Source organism: Eptatretus burgeri, chromosome 4 (assembly GCF_056783735.1).
Source record: "Eptatretus burgeri isolate ZD-2024b chromosome 4, Ebu_testis_v1, whole genome shotgun sequence".
Taxonomy (NCBI): domain Eukaryota; kingdom Metazoa; phylum Chordata; class Myxini; order Myxiniformes; family Myxinidae; genus Eptatretus; species Eptatretus burgeri.
This window is the reverse complement of record NC_140964.1, coordinates 107,399,065-107,419,287: the sequence shown is the minus strand read 5'-3', so window position 1 is coordinate 107,419,287 and position 20,223 is coordinate 107,399,065. Positions and strand designations below refer to the sequence as shown.

Here is a 20,223-nt window from a genome sequence, read left to right as displayed (position 1 = left end):
AGTTTCAATGAAAACTGTAGGCTGTGAAACAAAAAAGTCCACAAGAAGAAGATGAAGAACAACAACGCGAGTAAGCTTCGAGATCCTCCACGAGGATCTAAAAAAAGTATACAGATATAGATTGTAATGTTTTTTTTTCTACTAATTAAATATGAGTCATTATTCAACTGAAGATTTTGAAGATTATGAGAGTGATAATAGTATCTCTGTTGGAACAGAAAACAGTTATGATACCGAGAGTTTGTGTTCAAACGGTAGTTATGAAAGGAGTTTTTTAATGACTGTGAAAGCACCAAAGATGATACCGAAGATGAATTTTATTTGAAGTAAAGTTTTACTTTATAAATATGAATAGTTAACTAGATTTTGAGCCTCTTGAATTTCGTGATTCTCCACATGACAAATTTGAGAATTGTCTTGCGTGTGAACGACGGGGATTAAACACAGAGTCAAAAGCCTATAAACAATGTTTGTTCTGTGATTATCTTCTCATTAATGATAAGAAATATATAAAAAGGAATATAATTCTTTGAGATTTACACCAAAAATGAATTACCTTACAAGATTGATTTGAGAAATGAATGTAAAGTATGAGGGTGATAATACACCTTTTCTTACAAGAGAAGAGAATGAACAAATGACGACCATGTTTCGTGGATTGATGATTTATATTATTAACGATTGTCATTTTCAGGGAAATATCAACACAAGATATTTTATCAATAAAATAATGGATTATCTTGAAAGTAAACCTGAACTTTGGACAAAACATAGAGTTTCTAAAAAGCCAATGAAAAAATTAAATGGCCTGTTTTCCAAATATATAAATGAATGAATTTTTTAATCATTCGTGAAAATAAGATAAAATTTGACAACCATAAAAATCTTCCAAATTCCTTAAGATGTCTCATAGTTGGTTCAAGCGGATGTGGAAAAACTTGCTGACTTTTAAAGATGCTCCTTACTCCCAACCTTTTAGATTATGATAATTTAATAATTTTGACAAAGTCAAGTTTTCAACCTGAGTATCAACTACTCTCACAAGTTTTAATGCTGGTCTTCAAAAATAAGATATAATTGGTTTATTTAAACTTCAAAACAAACGAAGTGATAACAACATTGAAGATATAATGCAACTATTTTGTGATACACAGAGATATAAAAAGAAATCAAAGCTGATAACTTGTATTCTTAGTGATAACACGAATGATATACCTTCTCCCCAAGATTTGGATAAATCAAAAAAGAACCTCGTTATCTTTGATGATTGTGTTAATGAGAGAAACCAAACCGTAATGGATAGCTACTACACAAGAGGGAGACATTCTTCTTGTAATTGTATTTATCTTCATCAATCATACTTTCAACTCCCTCGTCACTCAATAAGAAACAATGCTAATACTTTTATTTTATTCAAGTTAAATTCAATAGATATAAACAATTTTTGGAGAGACAATTGTTCTACATGATGTAGTAAAAAGGAATTTGGGGATTATATGAAGCACACGACTGAAGAATATAAATATATTGTTGTGAAACAAGATTTGATATTAAAAGATATATATTTTTTATTTTCTAAACAATTACATATATAAATGCAAACTATTATTATAAATCTTGTGGGTAAATTGCTTTTGGAAAACACTTTCATAAGTCAAGGTTCTTGTATCGTACAAATGAGAATATTGTAAATTTGCTTTAAAAGCACCATGTAGTTCGTATTGTATCAACAACAACTAGAGCAATAACACCAGGAGAAGTAGAAGGTGCGGATTATTACTATATTTCAGTAGAGGAAAATATGCAATTGAGGAATGAAGGTCAAATATTTGAAGAGGTTTCTCTTCGTACAACAAAATATTTACATTGTAAGAGTGAGTTAAAGAAACTAAAATCTGGTGGTCTTGGGATATTAGAAACGAATCCAGAAGGAATGAGACAAATTATTTAACATCTGAGTGGTAATGGGGTTAAGATTTTATCATTTGGTTATGATGTTGATGAAGAAACTCAATGCAAACATATGAAAAGCAGAGATACAAGCATTAGTGAAGAAGAAATTACAACTTGCATTAATGTTAAAAAAGAATTTGATGAAATATTTCAAGAAAATGATTTATTTGAACACATCTACTTTAACGATGAAGAAAAGCAAAATTTCCCTGTTGACCTTTATAATTCAGTGAATGATATTTTCCTATCAATAAATGGATGCGAAAGAAAGTGCAAGAAGATTTAAGGAGCATCAAGAGTTGGTTTCAAAAGTTGTAAAACAACAGGAAGACGTACAGAAGAAACACAGACAAAAACTAACGGGTGAAGAAGCATTTGAAAGAAGAGAAGAGAAATTTTTTTAAACCACTTTAAAAAAACTTCCCAAGAAAAAATTATAGATGCTTCCATAGTTCCCACAATAGAATATACTCCGAAAAAAACTTCAAATGTTAAAATATTTCAGTCAAATGATTGAGGAAGAATTAGACAATGTCGGAGAATTAGAATATGATGATGGATCATTTCACCAACTGGAAGAGATTCATCAACCCCCTGATTATATTGTGAAGGCTCTTCAAAACAATGAATATTCAGCGGATTCAAAAACCAAAGCAGGACTCATTCCAACAGAACAACCAGCAATATTTCATCTTGTTCAAGAAAAGGAATTGATATTTAATTGTGAATTAACATTCTTGAGTTCTTCTCAACCCCCTGTTAAACTAACTCTGAAATTAATGTTTCTTCCAACAAAATATGGAAAACAAGATTCAACTTTGAGGGGTCAATCAAAGTGTTTTGATAAACCATTGGATATGAAAAATAAGGATGATAGAGTATATATTGATCTGCTGGACTCTCTTAATTATAGGGATAGTCTATCTGGTAAAAGTAGGAAGAATGAGAAGGAGAAACACATTATTCAGGCTTTAAGTAGGCTTGGTTCAGGTGTTAGTTTTCTTCCAAATGACCCATAACAATTAGTTAATAGACTGTTATTGCTGTTTTGTCATAAGAAGGCTAGAAATAACAATTGTTTTAATGAAGCATCAGCCATTTTAGACCAGTTGATGAACATGAAAATAATTAATAAATGTCAATGCAAAGACATTTTATCCCATATTAAATAAGATGAGAAGCACAATCCTTCGTTTTAATTTCACAACAAGTGACCACACATCTTCATTTCCATACCACTACAACTTGATGCAACAAAAGAATATGAGGCGTCTTTATTGTCTATGGAAACTTATAATACCTTGTTTAATATCACCGAGAAAAATGACGTTTAGTTATAATCCGGGAAGTGGATACAAAACAATAACAGTTTCACAGAGCATATATGAGATTTATCAAATATCTTCCGAAATTGTGCGCCTTATGAACAAAAAATATTGTTTTAGATATTGAAAAACATACTTTAAAATTAATGATTAAACTTAAAAATAACTAGAAGGTTGATTTCACAATTGCTAATTCATTTAAAGAGTTATTGGGTTTCTCCTCAAAAAAGATTGAAACTAATGGGACATTTTAGAGTGACAATGTCGTTCAAGTATCCTCAGGCATAAATTCGGTCTTAATTCACTGTGATTTGATTGATGGCGCTTATAACGATGGAATAAGAACAAATACAATATTTTCGTTCTGTGCATACTCAACCCCAATTGGTTGTAAATTCAATATGGAACCCAAAAATCTGGTTTATCTACCTGTGTCAGGAAAAACCATATACAGAGTAAATTTTCGGATAACCGACCAAGATAATCACATGATTTATTTTAATGGAGTAATTATATCCATCAGAATTCTCCGACGTGAAGTTTTCCAATAAATAAATACAATGGTTCTTGTGAGGAAACATGAGTTGGGAAAATATAAAATAATTACAGGGGATGGGATGTTCCTTTCCCCATACTTCAAGGGTGAAGGTATGTATCTTGGTAGAGGATACTATAAACCTAAGAGACAAAGGGGTGCAGGACATCAATTTAGAAAAAAAGATGGGATAATTGATACTCTAATGGGTATAGGTTCAACTATTCTTCAACATAAAGACCTAATTGGTTCAACTGCTTCAGCTGTGGGAAATGTAGCGGGTGCTATAAAGAGTATAAAAGATGCCCAAAAGGAATCTCATAAATTGCAAGCAAGAAAAGAAATGAAGAAAGGCAAAACTCAGTTTTGTCCCCAAGAACGACAGAAAATAATTCAAATACTTGGGTCAGGGTTTCAAAAGTTTTACCATCTTTTTTTCCTAAATAAATACAAGTATGGAAGCAATTGATAGTATCTATGATTTGGATGATACCATTGTCATCTCAAACTCAACTAAAAAAGAAGTCTACTTCAGGGTAAATGCCATAACTGGAACAGACTGTAATACAAATGGAACAAAAAGTTTCGAAATAAATCATCAACAAACTTATTTGAATCTCGCCGAAAGTTTCTTGTATAAATTTACATTCACTTAGGCTGTGGATACCACAAATGTGACACTAGTCAATGATTTCTTCTGGAAAATGTTTCATAGTGTTCGTTTGTACATTGGAACACAAGATGTTGAAGCTGTTGATTATGTCTGCTGTATCTGAAATGATGAAATTTACACTATGTTCATTTCGTGATAGAATGGGAAAGGGGGCTGTCGAAGGTTTTATTCCTGATGTGTCAACGGGAACAACCACATACCCTGGATATACTCAAAGGAAAGGAACGTATACTGATTATACAAAAGCAGTTAATAGTTTTACTGTGGCAGTTCCTCAAAAAGGTATATTTGGATATTGTGATCATGATAAAGTTCTGTATGGTCTTAAAATTAGATTTCAACTGCAAAGGAATGATAATGAAAATAGATTGCTTTTTGGTGTGGCTAATGCTTTTGCTACTCAGAATAAATTTGTCATTGATGAAATGAGTTGGTATATTAGTGAATATACTCCTAATCTTAAAACAGAAGAGATGTTGAACAGAAGACTTAACTCAAAGAAGCCACTCAATGTATCATACCTTCAAAGAAGATACCAACACGTTAAACTGAACCAAACCACTTACACATGGATTTGGGTGTTCTGGAAGGAAAGCCACGATATCTGTGGCTCATTTTCAAAAAAAACTAGATGGTGATACTGCTACTGATAAGAATAATGCATTGAGTGATAATGCTAAAGTGAAACAACTTCACGTTTCTCCATATGGAACATTTTATGCACGAGATAGATTGGAAATTAATTGGGAAAAAAATGATTATGCTGTAGCATACAAGTCTTATCAAAAGGTGTGTGAAAGCAATGGAAATAAAGAACCCATTTTGGATATGACAACATTTAAAAGTCTGTATACAATCAATGCGATTGACCTGAGTGCTCAAAAGGAAACTATAAAGTCGAATCGAGTGGATACTTCCCTATACATTGAAAGAGAAGAGAGTGAAGAAGTTGATTCATATTGTTTGCTTTTGGAAGAAACAGAATTACAGATTAATACAGATAATGGTGTTGTGATTAGTCTCACATAATTTTTTTGATAAATAAATGAGTAGTAAAGTGCGAACTGGGGTATATGTTAATCAAATAAATCTTCATAAACTATCATCTTGCATTCAAAATCAAAAGCCTTGTATGATTAATTTTAATACAATTCAGAGAAAAGGAGCAGTAAGAATTGATGTTTTGCTCACAAGAGAACAGGTGAAAATCTTGAATGATACTGGCTCACTTAAAATTAAAATGTCAAAACCAATGTTGAAGAAATATTCAACAAGAGAGTCGAGTGGAGGATTTCTCCCATTTCTAATTCCTTTATTTGCTGGTTTAAGTGCGGCTGGAGAATTGACGGGTGGTGTTTCAGCAGCGGTGAAAACTGCCAACGAAAGGAGGCTCAACTCCGGGCTGAAAATTAATTGGAAAGACATAACAAAGAGTTGGAGAAACAAATTAGTGGAAGTGGTGTAATTGTAGATTTTGCTGAAAAACTTGAAAGTCTGCCTGATAAAGTGAGATTGTTAGTTGGAGATATGCTTTCTTCTATTGCACAAGCAGGTGTAAAATTAACTAAAAGGGGTAATGGATTATATCTTTCTAATAAATAAATGAGCATTGATGAGTGGTTTAAAGAATTTGGAAAGAATACAACATCAAATTTAGAACTGATCAAATATTGTAAGAAATTAAAAATTCATAATGTGGTTATTTGTATGAGAGATGAATTGACAAACATGTCTAAACATACAATGAATATTATCATGAACTTAGAAGATAATAACGGGAACGGTTCTCATTGGGTTTGTATTTTTAATCGTCAAGACAAATATTATTTTGATAGTTTTGGTCTTCCACCACCTGTTGAAGTAATAAAATTCTTTCAGAATGGTGTTTATCAAACATTTCAAGTCCAAGAATTGAATTCCAAGTGTTGTGGTCAATTATGTCTATATGTGTTATTTCAACTCAACAAAAATAAAATTTTTAATGACATTATTTTTAATAAATATAAATGACATGTTGGAAAAGATGGTTCTACCTCTGGTGTGTCCCAAGAACTGAATATTGATTTATCAAATTATTACACGAAGGCACAGGCTGAACGACAGAAATATCGTTTAGCAAAAAATATTAATATGAAAAATGCTTATAAATTCATAAATTATCCAAACCCGACTGACGCGAATGACTTAGTGAGATCAAGTGATATATCACAATATATATCCTTCAATAAAACGGCACGTTTTGTTAAAGGAGTAGAATTTACAACCACAACACCTGGTTCAACAAACCATACACCTTTTCTTATTAAACTCAATTATCTGCTTGGTATAAGAAAGAAGAATAATTAATATGAGAATAGAGAAATGGATGTATAATATCTATGATTTAGGATATAATTGGTCTTTTTCATGAAACCTAGAAGACTTACACGATTTTTATCAGTCTCGTAAAGAAGAATATTTTCCTCTTGGTAAGAACCAGGAGATATGTGGAAGCAAAATTAGCACACAACAAATACACGATTTCGGGAATAGGAAATTATATGATGGTGAAGCAATAGTTTATATGACAAAGAAGGAAGGAAATTGGATAATTATACAAAGTCGAGGAATACAAACTGATTTAACAACAGGAAGATGGGGTGGTATTACGTGCCATCATAGTAATCTGTCATATATTTCTGATACATAAATGACAGCAAGAAGGCTTCAAGAAATTATAATTTTTGCATTCAAGGATACCTACAAGAAAAGGGTGTTCGATTTTCCATTCCTTATGAATTGGAACATACACACGGACATTTTGCAATTAAAAACAGGCCTTGTACTGATATTAAAAAACCCCACAAATAGAGATTTGATTAAAATATTAAATAAAAATGAACTTCTAAAGGTGATAAAATGTAAAACTCTTTTAGAAACCATCAACAAATCTTATGGGTTTCCTATTATGAGAACAAGGACAAATGTGTCCAAGAGCCACGTCCTAAAGGTTTTGTCTTCACCAGAAGAAGAACAAGAAGAGGAAGAAGAATAAAAAAACAACAACAACAAAAAACAACAACAACAACAACTTCCGATATTTCGTCACGTGCCGTCACGCCCGTCATGGACTATCTTCGTTCATGACGAGAAAATAGCGTATTTACGAAATTACAATACATTAAATGGAATAATCTTTAAATAGTAACGTGAACTTTTCGAAACTTAAAAGCAAATGTCCGAATATATTTAATAGTTCATGATAGACGCTCTCAAAAGGCACCCTCAATGCGAGGATGTGTACAGGTGTTTAGTATTTAAGGCGATCCGGATCCTGCATATAAAAGAGCCGAGTCCAAAAGGTTTTGTCTTCACGAGAAGAAGAAGAAGAAGAAGAAGAAGAAGAAGAAGAAGAAGAAGAAGAAGAAGAAGAAGAATGCCGAGCTCTCTTTTTCACAGCGTTTGCTATGCGAGACGCTAATAAAAATAATTGTGGATTCAAGAGTATCGCAGAATCCAGATGAATATATGTATGATATTCTATGGGATGAAAGTGGTTCAAGGATAGTAAGGGATGAGGAAGGAGTTGAAGAAACTGAGAAGAAGAGAGGGAGAAGAGAGAGAAGGAGGAGAGGGAGAGGGAGGAAAGAGAGAGAGACTAAATAAATATAAAAATATGGAAACCAGTGAGATTATAAATCGATCAAAGGTATTGTAGAAAATAAATAAATCTCAACGCACTGAGGAGGAAAACAAAGAATTGGCAAGTCTATTAGAAATATATCCATCAAGAATATTAACGTCGGTTTCAGGGAGAACATTTAAACAAGAGAGTGGAGATGAAGAAGAGAAAGAAGAAAAAGATTATATTATTGATGATGTTGATGTAATTGACTTTGATTAAAGTTTTACTTTTTTTTTTCTTCTTAAATAAATGGAGGAGAGAGAGTGAAGACATTTCTAAGGATTCTTTATGTTTTAAAAATTAAGATTCAAATGTGCATGTTGGAAACTGAAAAGGTTTTCACACTCAAGGAATTTTTCACATAAATAAATGAGCTATTTTCTAAAATATAAAAAGAAAACCAAGAGTAAAAATATCTCGTATGTTAAAAGTAAAAATAATATGGTTATACAAAAAGGTACATGTTTGGTGTGTGCCTCAAAAAGAGTAAATTAATCACCAAACACAAACGAGGGGGAGATATACAAAAGTTTTTATCAGGAAGTTTCACATCCATCCAATAGATGGCACACACATTGATGAATCACCCTGGTGACGGTTTTTAGCTGGGTCGGGATTCAAACCCAAGCTCGACAGCTTCGAGGCAAGTGTGCATTCCCCTCGGGCATACTGCCAGCTCAATTAGGATACATTTATTTGATGTGCATTTTCTCTCTCACGTTCACCATGTTTCACTTCTCCAGCTACTCCGAGCTTTCAAGTTTTGTTTTGATCACTATAGTAGGGTAAGACTGAACTTTAAACTGCTCTTCTCCTGTTGTACCAGCAGGAAGTGCTGCATCTTGGAGTGTACTTTCCTTCGGATAGGAATGTTAAGCAGGCTGTCTTGTTAACCCTTTAGATTTTGGGTGTTAAAGATTCCACGCATCTTTCAAAATAATGCAGTAGCCTACAGTAGAGGTGGTAGAGGATCATAAATCAAAAGCCATATTTTTATTCACTCCACACACACCATATCCAATAAACATATACGGGACAAATTTAAACAAATCGGAACCTTAAAAGTTCTGCAGTCACCTCCAATAAATGACACTTTTTCTCCACTAACATTAAAGAGCAAGCATCAGTTTGCTCTAAATTCACAGTCCCACAAAGGATCCACAACACTGTTACAACAGGAAAGAAAAAAAAAACAGAATCTGCACATTCCATAGCTTCACAGCCTGAAAGAGAGCTGATCTCAAGCAGCTGTTTAGCTCAAGCTTTTAGATGTTCTGAGATTCACATGGGAGGTGAAGTGCATGAGGTAATGGTGCAGAGGATTGACAAGTACACACAAGATTGTGAACGAGCAGGTTCAGGATGAATAGTTGAACAAGATGGGGCAAAATTCCCACCCCCCCCCCCCCCCCGTCTACATTTTTTTAAAGGCTCTGGTGGCAAAACTGGCTATAAACTGGCTCTGCTGGATATATAAAAGGCCTTTTAATAAAATTCAATTGTTCCTGGCTGCTCCGAGAACTGTTTTGTGTGTACCACAGACAGGTTAATGTGTGGCAGACATTTCCTGTTGGTGAGGATGCATGCAACTATAGCTGATGCAGCACTTGCTTCTGGCAACCCACTACAGTGTTGGGGTCTGATATATATATATATATATATATATATATATATATATATATATATATATATATATATATATATATATATATATATATTTATACATGTATATGTATATATATATATATATATATATATATATATATATATATATATATATATATATATATATATATATATATATATATACATGTATATGTATATGTATATATGTATATATATATATATATATATATATATATATATATATATATATATATATATATATATATATACATGTATATGTATATATATATATATATATATATATATATATTTATATATACATGTATATGTATATATATATATATATATATATATATTTATATATACATGTATATGTATATATATATATATATATATATATATATATATATATATATATATATATATATATATATATATATATATATATATATATATATATATATATATATATATATATATACATATATACATATATATATACCGGGCGTAGTGGCGTGCGCCTGTAATCCGGCTACTGGGAGGCTTGGTTTGGAGGATCGCTTGATGATGGGAGCTCTGCACTGGGCCGTGCTATGAGAGGGTGTAGAGCAGCTTGGAATCATGGCGAAACCCAATCCTTATCCCTGTGTTGTAAGAGGTGACCAGGGTTGCGTCAGGAAGGGCATCTGGCGTAAAACCTATGCCAAATCAGTATCAGTATTCAGACAAATCAAATAAAACCTATGCCAAATCAGATCATAACGGATGATCAGCTGTGGCGACCCCTAACGGGAGCAGCTGAAAGATGAACAACAACATATACGTATATTAGTGGGGCAACTTAGCATAACAATTGTGCATTTTGTGAAGAAAGCACCAAATTTGGCACACTAGTTGCCTAACATATTATGAACAGATTTGGATATTGGGCCATCTCAAATTCAGCCACTGATGGCTGTGGCAGCCATTTTCCAAAATGGCCATTAGCGGTTACTATCATTTCACTCTAACATTGGTTTGAACATTTATTAAAAGCTGAATTAAGAAAAACATAACCTGTAGCCACCTCAAGTTTAAAGATGGCCACCATTTTGCAAGATGGCTGCTAATTATTTGTTGTACCGGACGACTATCTCACTCATAGAAATTGGTTGTTGAGAATGGTGGCAAACGAATTGTGGACTGCATCTGATTGATATGAATTCCAACTTCGCTTATGTAAAGTCAGTGGTTGTTGAGCATGGATGCAAACGAATCATGGGCTGCGTCTCATTCATATGAATACTGACATCTCACTCATAGAAATTGGTCGAGAGATGTCTGATTTAAATGTTCTGAATCAGTGACACAGTCTGCTCTGTTAATATTCTCTCAGTTTTGTGAGCACTCTCCCTCACACACACACACACACAAAGCTGTGCATTCAAGTGCGGCCTTTTTGCACTTGCAACGCTTCAGACAGCTCTTCTTGCACTTTCACGATACTAGCTCATAGCAGGTGTGGGCTGCTTTGGGTAGCTTCGTCCAGTGTGGCTCGTACACCCCCTCGTCATTCTTGACCCAGCCCCAGCTGGATGGAGGAGGCAGCTCTGGCGTTGGTAGCAGTGTTTGACCCCACACATGGCCTCCTTGGTAGGCTGCCCTCTTCACATGCTCCTCCAGAGATGCCTTGGTTGGCGGGATCAGCTGCATGTTGTTCTTCTTCGCGAAGAGTTTCTTCTGGGCCTTGTCAATGTCGTTGCACGTGCTGGTTCTGTCATAGAGCAATATGACGAACCTCTCGATGGTGTGCATGACATCGTCTGGTATGCCACTTGGTGCAGAGGATAGCTTCAGCAGTGCGTCTGTAAGTTCTGGCAGAATGGTCCAGATTGTCCAAGCAGTCTTCTTACCATGTCCAGCAAAGCTAGATACACTGTCACACCCAGTCAGAACTTGAAACATTGGGAGTGCCTGTGCCTTCTCTGGTCCTAGGCCAGATGCTATTTTGTGGGCTGCCAGGTACCGAAAACTCTTCCCAGTGCCAAATGCTAGCCACAGTTCATCTTCTGGTTGCAGTTGCAGTTGCAGGCCACTGACACAGCCAAGACCACAACATCGGTGTCAACTGTCTTGATCAGTATGTTGTGGTAACCATGTTTGGCTGCATGGGATGCATGCAACAATATTCGACTGTCAGCTTCTTCGTGGCTGCATGGGGCGAGCAAGGCCAGGTCTCGCAGCGGTGGCTTGCTCAGGACTGCCTCTCCATCAGTGATAACCAGCTGCTTGTCATCCTGGTCAAACCACCTGAAGATAGCTTCTGATGGGAACTTCAACAGCTCGGTCTTGTTGGTGTCCACTCGGAGGAAGTTCTGTCAGTTTCCAGGTATAACTGCTGCTCCGACCACGCATCTATGCACTCCTTTTCCATGCTTTGATCTTGCACTGCCTTTCAGTGAATCAGCAACGTAGCGGTCCCAGACCAGGTCCAGGCATGACACAGTCTGAAGCTTTGTTGACAGGGATGGTATGAAGACTTCCTGAGCATTGTCATCAAAGTTCTTGGCTACCGCAGGCTTCAGCATCTGGACAATGACTGCCCCATCAAGAACTAGGCTGGTGGTATCAGGAGCCTCTGATTGGGCATTGGAGAACTCTTCAAAGCATTTGAGGAGATCACTCTTTGTACCTAGATGGAGACTTTCTCCATCGGAGAGAGCTGGAGGACACACTTGATTCTCATGACGAAAGAACTCTTCAAGGTTTCCATCCCTCGTCTGGCAACCGATGTAGAGCCGTGAGAAAAGTGCCACGTCATTCCTGAGAGAGGCCAGCTGCTGTTTCCCTTTGATCACACTTCTCGGGGTGGAAGTGCTAAACACCTTCAGCTTTTTCCGACGAATTGCATCATCAATTGGCTTGGTCCTTTCCACCAGGCATTCTCTGGTGAAAGCCTGGAACTGCTCTTGGCCAATCTTCTTCACATTCCTGACATTCTCAACTGCAGCAGGACCTGCAATTTCCTTTGTGTTAAGGACAACCAGATCCATGCTCTCTTCCTCAAAGGGGTTGCCAAGCTCTTCTATGACGCTGACAAGGGCACGGACATCCTTGGCGAAAGAGGTTTGTTCACTTGGTGTCTGGTCATGATGACGTGTGTCCTCTCACCTCCCCCAGTGTTGACGGCCATCTTGGAACTCTTTTATGGCCCTGGCAACTTTTGGCCCAGCAATCATCCAACGCCGCAGGGCACTTGGGTTATCAGTGAGACCGACTGCTCCACCATCTCCTTTGATGCATTCGTTGTTCTGTTCATGTGCCTGGTCGATTGGGATCCAAGAGAACACATTCTTCGTCTTCTGTACAGTGAAGTTGCCAGCCATAAATTCTCTAGCTACATCTGGGTGCTTCGTTGGGAGTGCATTCATGCCCCTCAGGTGAACAGGGACCCACCTGGTATAGTGTATGTGGTCTAAGGCATGGAACCATGGGACCAGTTCTGTCACGGCATCAAGGTACATCGTGAATGAAGCCTGCCGCAGAGAACGCACATAGACCAGTACCAACGTCTCTAGTTCCAGTACAGTTGCCCAGTACTGAAAGTTGGGAATGTCTTCTCCTCTCTGGTGACACCATTCTTCGAACTCAGGTAGGTCTTCTGCATCATCAAAATACGTCATACAGTGGCGTTCATATGCACGGTGATGCAGGATGTGCAGTGCCACTGCAGTGATTTGATGAGCTCTTCTTGTGCGGGTGACGTGGGCAGCTCGCAGGAAGGAGTCGGCTGTCCCTGGCATTGCAATCTCAGCTTGCACCAAGGCTTGTACCGAGCCACTTCCTCGCAGCCAGTCGCCCAGCGTCTTCAGGGCGGCCATCTCGATGTGGAGCCCACCAAACATCACTACTATCTTTTCTTCACCATACTTCTCTGGCCACTTCCACTGAATCTGCTTTGCCAAGGCAAACAGTGGCTGGTCCAAGGTGATGACAGGTGTCTGGCCAGGATGCACATGTTCTACAGTATTCTTCACCACATCCATGGAGTGCCGGATCATGGCAAATGTGTGGGCACTGTCAAGGAACAGTGGAAGCAGGGCAGTGGGGCTGATGGTTCGAGGTAACGGCGGCTGGCGACTGACATGAAATGCTGACCACGATATGTTCTCGTATGTCCCAGTGTTGTCCTCGAAGAGCCGCTTTGCGTGCTCTAGCCACAAGTATTCCTCCTCAGTCTACTCCTTGAAGTCATCTCTGGTCAAGGACACCACTCTAGTAGCTGGAACAGACAGATTTTTCATGCTGGTAGTGACTGGGGGCACATCAGTATAGTAGTGTGGCAAGTGGCCGACCATCTTCGAGCTAGCATCTCGAGATCCACCAACGATTACAATGCTTCGGTCCACTCCTTCGCCAGTGAAAGAGGGGTGCTGGAGGAGGGAGATGGCTGTACCATGGAAGGACTCTTTCGCTGTCGTTGAACTGGGATTGTGGTCGATATTGTCTATGGCTCATGTTGTGAAGACATTGCTGTGCATCTTTGGGGGGGCCTACCACTTGTTGTCTGTGAAGCTGTTGGCAGGCACTGTTCCCCATCTGAGCCGAGAGCTCGAGAACACGGGCATATGAGATGCTCATGCCCAGGTGTGACAACCTGTCTACTAACTCCCTCTTTCGTGTGTGAGAATGCAACATCATCCCTACGTATGTGGGAACTGGGGTCTCCTGTGCAGCACTGTGCCTGGCAGTTACGGGTCCTGTGGTGTGATGTGCCCAGTTGTGCTTGATGCAGTTGAACTTCAGCATCTGGGCAATGGCAAGTGCTGCAGGGGTTGTTTGCCATCTGATCCTGAATGCTGGGACCCTCTAGGACTAGGACCATGCTTACCAGGGCAAGCAGCAGTGATGGCACAGATTTCCTTGGCATCCTTCAGGGAATCCGTTGAAGGGCTCAGCTTCTTCAAACATGTGTCGGCGCATGGGTCTGTGCAGCACGTGCAAGATGGACCACATCATTATCACTGTCCACATCATAGGCTTTGATGAGAGCAGCCCCAACGTCTTCTTCAGATACCAGCAGGACGTCTCTCCCCTTTGTGTGTGCGCGCGCATGTCAGGGAACTGGGTAAGGAGTCTCTGCTTCAGTCGTGTGGAGTGGACCCTTGTGTCGAGCTTAACACCTAGCTGTTCCATTCTGGACTGATAGAGCTCTACGAGATTAGCTAACTTGAACACCGGTGTTGTCTCCTCATCTAGCCTAGCTTATTCTATGTCAAGGACCAGTTCGGCGAAGACGATACATGATACTTCTCGCTCCTTGTCTTTGTACTTGGGTCCCTCAGACTGGGCCTTTCTAACACGGTTGTGCAGCACTGATAAGCACTTCTTATGGTACTTGGCGTCCTGGGCGACCATGTCCCCGGCACTGAGTCGGCCGAGCAGTTCTGTGTCTTCAAGAATGGCTGCCCAGTCTCGAACTTTCCTGTCTATTTGAAATGTTGCAACTTCGTGAACACCATCGGTTCTTGCAGGTTGTCTGCAGAAGAAACACTGGGCTTCTTGGGCCTTCTCTGTACTGGATGATCTTGAATGAAATCTGGTGTGTTTGCATGCATCTGGTACGTCATGGATCTCTCCTTCTGTCATCAGTGTTCACTTTTCTGCCCTTTGCAATTTTGTATTGTTATATTTGAGCATGCATGTTTGATGGTACAAAGCATTGTTTGCAACCATGGCCGCTTCAATGCCATACCCTTCGTTGAGTCTTTCCAACTGAAGTGTTCCTGGAAGTTGTCCAAGCTCACTGAATCTGATCAAATTGGCTGCGAGTGAACTGTACCCACTCAGAGTCTTTTCGCTTGGACATGGTCAAGTTATTCAATGTTACACTAGGTATCTTCTGTTCACCAGCAACCACCACCGTCAGGATCTGCAATGACACAAGGTATGATAAATTAGTTATGAATTAAACCGGTTTTCTCCTAGCTCATAGTAATAAATACTATTGCCACTTGTAAAATCTTCTGCAGACGCTGGTGACGGCACATAGACAATTCACACCCATCATCTGAGTTACATGGCTTCATTCCCAATACGACCGAATTCATCCATATTTAGGTTACTTCGACCCGATGTGCTGAGATGTGTTGCGATTGACTGTAAGAGTCAATAAAAACGCAGTTTCAGAAAACGGAAGGGGTCCTCAACAAACTGACCAAAACAAATTAGCTTAGCCATGAAAATGGAAACTAGAATGGAAAACTACTTACAAATGGTTTGGCATTGCCATCAATCGAACAAAGATAACCCGAAAACTAACGAGTTATCATGGTAAAGATATCTCACCATCATGCCGGTACGAAGAGAGAACTTCCTCACTCAGTAGCAAACTGGAACTGGCGCCGTGAAGGCAGAACGGAAATACATGCAGAACCTCGTAACCCGGTAATCCGTGACTGAGATAATCCTGACAAAACTGCACCCTGCAAACCAAACTTAACTTGATGAACTACGGTTAACAATGGGATAGCATGGAGAACTCTATGGGCACAGAACAAAATAACAATGAATCGAGTCAACAAGTGTAAGCTGGCAACTCAACCGTGCGCGATTCCGGGGTCAATATGCACGCACACCACTTCTACTCCCATGTGCCAAGCCAATAGTGCTATGAATGTTTATTATTGGTTTTCATTCAGAATCTGTGTCTTAAGAAGACTAATTCGTCCACTTTAACTTTTTTCTCAACCAAATCAAATTGTTACTTTCTTTGACCATTATTGGACCTTTATTAGTGAATAAACTTTCACCATCAACCTGCATTCCTCTCCAGTAGAGCAAATATGTGTCATAACAGTAACCACTGGTGGCCATTTTGAAAAATGGCTGCCACAGCCATGAGTGGCTGAATTTGAGATGGCCCAATATCCAAATCTGTTCATAATATGATAGGCTACTAGTGTGCCAAATTTGGTGCTTTCCTCACAAAATGCACAATTCTTCTGCTATATTTAGCTAAGTTGCCCCACTATATGTATATATATATATATATATATATATATATATATATATATATATATATATATATATTTATATATATATATTTATATATATATATATATATATATTTATATATATATATATATATATATATATTTTAGTATTAATTTATTTGAAGCTCTGACCATTGAGGGCAGAGCTTGGCTTACTGGCCTGACTACACCAACAATTGCTACCTCAAAAATAAAATCATATGCTTGCCATTTTGGTAAGCTTAAGCCATCTTCAGAAGTGTCATATTAACATCTTCACATTCGCCATGCCATCCCAATAATTTTCCCATTTGGTGTACAGCAACCAAGATGGCTGTTAAAAGGATCATCAAATATCGAAAAGTTGGAGCTGATGGGTGACATGAGCCCTGAGAAGGTGACGCTGCATATAGGCCTCAAACTTCAGGCATTAGGCCTTCGACTTCCAGACTCTGGTGTCAGCGTGTGGGCCATTGCAATTGGAATCTAACCAAGCTCTATAACCAGGGTTATTTCTTTTTATTTTGGGGAGAAATTGAGGCAGTGGTTTGTTGCCTATACACTGCCCAAAGAATGGGAGGGATTTTGCAGTTAATTACATGAATAGAAGGGTTTTTGTACGCAATTTTCATACATCCAAGAAAACTTTGAGGTTTCGAGGATGTACATTTGAAGAGTGAATGTGTGTCATCTTATCATCAAAGAAAGGTTCATTTTGACTTCATGGTGGAATTTCTGCTCTGACATGCACTGTCAGCTGTGGAACCTTATACAGAAAGGTGTGTTTCTTTCTAAATCATGTCCAATCAATTTAATTGGCTACAGGTGGACTCCAAGCAAGTTGAAGAGACATCTCAAAGATGATCAAAGGAAATTGGATGCACTTGAGCTCAGATTGGAGTGTCACAGCAAAGGGGTTGAAATACTTGTTGATGCAAAACATTTCAGCTTTTTATTTTAAATTGATTTGGAAAAATTTCCAAAAATATGTTTTCACTTTGTTGTTATGGGGTATTTTGTGAAGGTACAAAAAAAGAAAAAACATCTCAATTTAATCCATTTTAAATTCAGGCTGCAGCACAAAAAAATGTGAATAATTTCTTAAAGCACTGATATATATATATATATATATATATATATATATATATATATATATATATATATATATATATATATATATATATATATATATATATATAACCGGGCGTAGTGGCGTGCGCCTGTAATCCGGCTACTCGGAGGCTTGGGTTGGAGGATCGCTTGAGGACGGGGGCTCTGCACTGGGCAGGGTGCAGAGCAGCCTGGAATCATGGTGAAACCCAAATCCTGATCCCTGTGTCGTAAGAGGCGACTAGGGTTGCGTCAGGAAGGACATCCGGCGTAAAACCTGTGCCAAATCAGTATGCGGATCATAACGGATGATCCGCTGTGGCGACCCCTAATGGGAGCAGCCGAAAGATGAACAACAACATATATATATATATATATATATATATATATATATATATATATATATATATATATATATATATATATATATATATATCGACACACACTAGCAAATACAACCCATCACTTCACTGATGGGAATATTAAAGGGGAGGCGAGTAAGAATGAGGGGAGAGGGGAGGATGGATGGTGGAGTGAGGGGTGGCAGAGGAGGAAGAGAGAAGGGAGGGAGGGAGATTGAGGCAGAGTGGGGGAGCGATGAAGGAGGGGGGGAGCGATGAAGGAGGGGGGGAGCAAGGAAGGAAGGGTGGGGGACTAGGGAAGGCAGCATGAGGGGAGGGCAAGTTAAAGCAGTGTGAGGGGAGGGTCCATACAGACATCACCACCATCTGGACACGTCCAGAGATAACCACCATCTGGATGGCAGGTATACTAATGGTTGAAATCGTATGTGTAGTTTCTGAGAAGAAGTTGCAAGTATTTGTGGATGGACAGATGGACGATACACCATCCCATAAGCTACCTGGAACTACTTTACAGGTGAGCTAAAAACTATCCCTGGGAATATTATTACAAACAAACTACAGTTGGAAGCTGTCCGGGGCTCAGACGATACTGAAGAGAGCCCTCGGCACAAAACTTTAGGAACAGAAAACTTCACAGCTTGGTTCATGAATCGTAACCCCTTACCGAAATGAAGGTGGATGCTTTGAGTCAGCCCTGGGAGAACTCCATTCCACATTCTGAACCTCGCATATGTAGATACCAATCAACAACAACACACACACACACACACACACACACACACACACACACACACACACACACACACACACACACACACACATACACACATACACACATACACACATACACACATACACACACACACACACACACACTGAGACCTGGGGCAGGAGCATTCAAAACCAACAGCTCATACATTCAGCAATCTTTGCACCCCACTGGTCAGCTCCGAATCTGATTCTTACATGCTACTTTGCACCCCCCTCAACAGGGGTGAAAGATGGGGGACTAGGGGGAGGGTTGGGAGAGAGATAGTGGGGGAGAGAAAGAGGGATAGGGGTGGGAGAGAGGGGAAGGATTGGAGGGAGAGGGGTGAGGGATTCCGGCAGATGTGATGCCCAGTTTATCATCCATCTGAGAGACAACAAGCACAGTGATGATTCACCTGGCCTGTGAAACACCGGGAGGACAGTTTAGAGCTTTGTTGGGATTCGAATCCAGGCTACACAGAGTGATCATGCGAACCTCTCGGCTTTCCTGCCATGATCTGGCGATTCCTTATTTCAGAACTGAAAAGATTTTTTTCTCATTGTGATCATATAATTTCTTTTTCCTTCCTACCTCCAGTGTAGAACCACGGAATCGCAATTGAATGTTGAAGAACACACCAAGTGGCTTTGCGACGCAATGTACAAAACGTTTGAAGAAACTTTTAAAAGCGCGAAACGTTTAATTTTTATTTGTATTTATCTATGCTGAAGTGATGGGTCATATCACATCATCAAAAATGGGAAATGTCGTAGAAAATAAAATTTCACATTTTCAGCGAGGCAGCCACCACCTGTTGCACCACAGAATAAAACGTGGCCAATCAGGCAAGTGGCCCTGAACTTTGTTCAAATCGATCTAAATACAGTATTCAGTGACAGTCCGAATATTGTAGAGCACTGTCTTAAGCACTCCAATGAAACGGTTGATAAGAAATGGCTCCCTTGGCATACAATTGACAATCACCAACCATCATATTAAATATATGCCTCCTGGAGACACCTGGCATGTCAAATATGTCCAAATTGGACAAATGATCTCTTATCTAGGAGTCGGAACTGTTTGTAAGTTCGATTCTGGAGCTTAAATTTTGTAATTCTCCTTAATTTAAGAGATACTTGTGGTGATCGCATGAGCAGAAATGAACTAAAGCAACAAATGCTGACGTCTCTAGGTATTTATAAGCATTG

At 38.6% G+C, this 20,223-nt stretch overlaps 1 protein-coding gene and 2 pseudogenes across 1 annotated transcript in view; 2 read left to right on the top strand and 1 right to left on the bottom strand.

Annotated features, from left to right (window-relative positions):
• The window catches only part of LOC147028853 (uncharacterized), a 264,995-nt gene that overhangs the window by 74,014 nt on the left and 170,758 nt on the right, over positions 1–20,223 (top strand). The gene's annotated exons all lie outside the window — the stretch shown is intronic.
• On the top strand, positions 848–9,755 carry LOC147028856 (uncharacterized; annotated as a pseudogene).
• LOC147028855 (uncharacterized) lies at positions 10,285–15,628 on the bottom strand (annotated as a pseudogene).